The sequence below is a fragment of the Lissotriton vulgaris genome, unplaced genomic scaffold (assembly GCF_964263255.1).
Source record: "Lissotriton vulgaris unplaced genomic scaffold, aLisVul1.2 SCAFFOLD_1115, whole genome shotgun sequence".
Taxonomy (NCBI): domain Eukaryota; kingdom Metazoa; phylum Chordata; class Amphibia; order Caudata; family Salamandridae; genus Lissotriton; species Lissotriton vulgaris.
The window spans coordinates 1-5,027 of NW_028255517.1; positions in this window are offsets into that span (position 1 = coordinate 1).

Below are 5,027 nucleotides of genomic sequence, written 5' to 3' on the forward strand. Positions count from 1 at the left end.
ATGGAACTGCCCAGGCTGAGCCCTGGCAAAGCATAAAGACCTTGAAGAGGAGCCCCTATTGAACCCAGTATTTCTGTGCTACATCAGATAAAAAAACAACTGCGCCTGCCTGCCTATCATATGTCAGACTTGCAACTCAATTCCCAAAGTACGCAAAGTCCCCTATGTCACACGGGGACGAAGCAACACAGTGGATACCGCAGTTAACACCGCTGTTCTAGGGCCTTAGATACTACTCAATTCCAGTTGAATAACCAATTATCCCCTTTGCACATACACTTGACTACGCAAGGGTAGCAGTGGCACACAGCGGCGTAGCAGGGGTTGCCAGGGCCCAGGGCAAAATTTTAAAAGAAAGTATTACGCCCCCTAACCCGTGGGCTTGTAGCTCAGGAAGTGCTAATGGTCCACGGTTTAGGGGGCGCAATACTTTCTTTTAAAATTTTGAGCCCCTGAGAATTTAGCGCCCGGGGCAACCGTTCCAGTGAACTCCTCCCGCTACGCTACTGATAGCAAGCAGTCAAGGAGCAGTCTACTTTTAAATTTACCATGCCAAAAGTTTTACAGCTTATGGTCTGTGGTAGGGGACGCTACTAAAACAGTTACATACAGATCTTGTTGTCTGCTGATTTTAGTTAGTTGTGCAATAGGACTCTAGTTAATCACAGGATTCTATTTCAACTATGTCAGGTTTCATCCTTAGTTACATAGAAGATGCCTCTTGTAGAAGTTTCTTAGGTATGCTTCTTAGCAACATCCTGTTTAGAGCCTCCACCTGTTTCATCCTACCTGAAAAGTTGAAGTTATTTAACACAGTAACCCCACAAATAAGGCATGAACTATTTCCACATATAGGTGGGGTTTGATTCATATTTTTAACTAGTATTTTCCTGCAGAGTAAAGTCAATAGGCCGATTAAACAAATACTACAGATGTAGAGAGAGAACAATGCTATTTTGATGGTTCACCAAAACCTAAAAGTATAGGCACATATATCATTGAAAAATATTTTTTTCTTAATATCTACAATCCTTCTTCTAAATCCTCTTGAAAAGAGTAGATATGCCATTTAATTTTCCATCCTGGAAAGGAATTTACTTGTGCCTTTTACGCAAGTTTATCCGCGTTTACAACATTGATTATTGCCTGCAAAACATTTGTGTATAACCACAGAGTAATGAATTTCTCTGTGTTTAATACCTATTGAAGTGTTAGCTGCCATACCTCCAGGAAACAATCCCTATCCGGCCCCAGTGACAAAAATTGCTGGCAGATTGTCAACTATAGCGAGGGTGATTTGCAGTGAGAGACATCATTGATTCTGTGGATCACGGAATTTCTGCTGCAGATCAGTTTCTTGCCTGTGGAAGCTGCACTTAAGTCAGGTGCCTAGCTTCAGGGAGGGTGTTTGGGGTATTACACCCCCTAATAAATGTATTTTCTGATAAATAGTTGGGTACAAGTGCTTTCAGTTGGGTATGGTATGGTAATCTATGATTTCTCCAGGAGTGTGTACATACACACAAGCAAAAACGCAAACACACTCTATATCCCTCTGTGTTTTGAAAGTCCTCAAAAATGTTGGCTATTTTACAAAATATTGTGTTTTCTCTCTTAGTACTCCTACTGCCTTCCTCTCCATTTTCACTGCCCATTAGGACCCTCTCATGCAGTATGCTTTTTATATAATGTATATTAACATTTATTGGAAAAACTGAGGCTCCCACCCCCTAATCTCACTGACCAAGCTACGCCTCTGACTTAAGTGCGTAAAATCCGATCATATGTTATTGATCTCCTGCATCGATCCGAGGAATTACATTCTGCATAGTACAATAATAGGGGGAAAAACTCAATGAAAACTTTCTACACAGGACGAAAAATAAAGTTTGATTTAGTAATCTTTAATTATGTGCGTCAGTCGATGAGATAAAGAGATTGTTGCTGTAATATTAATTATACAGTACCAATTACTTCAAAACTATTTTTTTAGAGTACACAACATAAAATCTGCACCATATTGCATTTCCTCTACATCTCAAAATCAGGTGATAAATCTTTTTTCCTGGACAGAACCTCTAGCTTAAAACAGAGCAAATTAAGCAGTCCGATTATTGGATCTAACACCATAGTCAGAATAATTGTTCCAACCCTTAATTCAAGCTCCATTGAAGGAGGTGACTTCGATTGGAGATGTTTGTATGGCTGACACAACCTACGGTTAATCAACTGTTGTATATTCTAAGAATCAGCCCTTGTAATTGCATTTTCGTTAAGTCTATTAAAATTAGAGACTAAACTACTAAGAAAATACTTTATAGTGGAATCTTAAGTTCTTCAGTTACTCGGATTTACACACTCATTTTCAGAAATGAAAAGTATATTGAGCTGTTTGGAACAAAAGGAGCTAGGAGGAGAATGATACGGAGTAACTGCGGTTCATGCAGTTGAGGGGGAAGGTTTTTGCCGCTGTACCCCCATAGTCTTTCATAGAAGTGCACCATGATCTGCTAATACCAATTCACTAAAATTCCCTTCTGAAAGACAGAAATTTCCTACTGCAGCCTAAGCCTAGGTTTGGAGCAAAATTCTGAATTTTTAGGGCGTCTCAAAAGAATCCCGGGAGTACTCCAAGCAGTGTGCGACTGTCACAGATTCCCAAGTGTACTCACATGCCTATCCCTTTATACTTGTGGAAGTGTAACAGGCTTACATTTCTGCATGAGAAAAGGTGACACTCACTTGTGTTCAATGTTGTAACCTCTTTTGTTTCTTAATTAGGGTGGAAAATCCCCAAAGTTATGTTATGTTATGTTATATTTATTTTTGTATAGCGCGCGGCGACTCAAAAAGAGTGTCCCGGCGCTTTAAATAATGAGACCTACAGCAAAATAACACAACACAGTGATAAAAACACGGTGAAAAGCAGAAAAAACAGAGAGAACAGAAAACAGCCTAGAGGGCAAACAGCCCGGTTTTGAGGCCTTTCCTAAATGCAAGTAAACTGGTGGCTCCCCGGAGTGTCAACGGCAGATTCTGACCTGAGAGAGCGAGCCGGATGGTAAATGGCAAGTCTCCTTTGGAGGTACTTAGCTCCCACAGCATGAAGAGCTTTGTAGGCCAAAGTTAATGCCTTGAAAGCAATCCGTTTACGGATAGGCAGCCAGCGTAAGGTCTACAGCAGGCCAGCAGCACTGGCTCGCCTGTTAAGGCCATATATGGCCCTTGCGGCCGCGTTCTGCACAACTTGGAGCCGCTGCAGCAGGTACTCTGGCAGGCCCAGGTAGAGAACGTTGGAATAATCCAACCTAGAGCGGATCAGAGCCTGCACAGTCAGCTTCCTGTGTTCCTCAGACAGAAGAGGCAGAAACCTCCCCAGCATCTTGAGGAGGCCGAAACATGTGCCCGTCACACCAAGGATCTGGGATCTCAACGTCAGACCCTTGTCCATCTTGACCCCCAGGTTCTTAGCAACTTGGGATGAGCAGGACGGAGGGAACATGTAAATGGGCCACCAAGCTTGCCAGTCTGGCTCCGTAGCGCACCCGAAGAAGAGTACCTCGGACTTATCGGAATTGCACTTGAGGCTGTTCAGCTGGAACCATTTAAAAACAGCCCCACGGCAATCCCGGATACTCTCTCCATCAAAGTCTCCTCCTTTCTTACAAGAAAAGAGGAGCTGGGTGTCGTCGGCGTAGGATACGATCTGGGCCCCGAACGACTCCGCCATCGCCGCCAAAGGGGTCATGAAGATGTTAAAAAGGGTCGGGCTCAGTATGGAGCCCTGCGGAACCCCGACTCCCAATGGCGGCATCACGGCAGATTCTGGGGAGGCCCAGACCATTTGCCGGCGGCCAGCTAGGAAGGATGAAAACCAGCTGAGCACCGTCCCCCGTAGGCCAATCTCATAGAGTCTTGCGAGAAGGCCGTCATGGGGACGATGTTGAAAGCCGCCGACAAATCCAACATCACCAGCATGGCTTTGCCCCCAGTGTCCAGAACCCCTTTAATGGTTTCTGAGACCTCTAGGAGCGCGGTCTCTGTACTGAGATTTGGGCGGAAGCCGGATTGGGTGGCGTGCAGAATCTCGTGTGTTTCCAGAAAATTAGAGAGCACCGTGTGTACATGCTTCTCCAAGATTTTCGTGAGAGCAGGCAACAGGGAGATAGGCCTATAATTGACCGGAGCCTTAGGGTCGAGGCCAGGCTTCTTCAGCAAAGGGATGACCATTGCCTGCTTCCAGGCCTGCGGGACCACCCCCTGGCTCAACGAGAGTTTCAGGAGTAGATTCGCCAGCGGATTTATCACTTCCGCCATTTTTGCCAAGAATTTGGCAGGGCAGGGGTCCAAAGGCGACCCAGATTTAAGATTGCCCATAAGCGCTAAGGAAGCAGGGGCTGAGATAGGTGGAAAAACCGCCAGCATCGGACCTAGCGGGGCCGGAAGGTGCAAATCATCCTCAGGATTGATCAGCCCCACGGGCGCCACCAGTGAAAAAGAGTCCTGGATAAGTTTAATCTTGCTGGTGAAAAAGTTTGCAAGATCAGAAGCCCAGGACTTGGAGGGCATACCTTGAGATGCATTGGAACGCAAAGCCATAAATTCTCTCACTATGGTGAAAATCTCCTTACAGGAGTTGGAGGCGGCTTCTATCCTCCCTGCAATGTAGGCTTTTTTTCCTAGGCGAATGTCCCGGTGATAGGCCTTAACCGCCATCTTGTAGGTCAGCCTTGCCACAGGGTCGTATTGTGATCGCCAGGCTCTTTCGGCTGCCTTACACTGCTGCCGAGCCACTGACAGTGCCGCAGTGAACCAGGGAGCCGAGACCCATTTCGATGTTAAGCGGGGGGCCATCACCGGGGCAAGATCGTTCAGCCTATCTAATAGCCATGCTTGCAGAGACTCCAAGTCCTTCTCCAGGTCGCCTGAGAGGGGGCAAGGGTGATCCAGGGCGGCCTGAGCCAGCATCGCAGGGGTCACTCGATGATATGCCCTGGGGACTCGTCCCTGTTGCTGGGACACGGGAT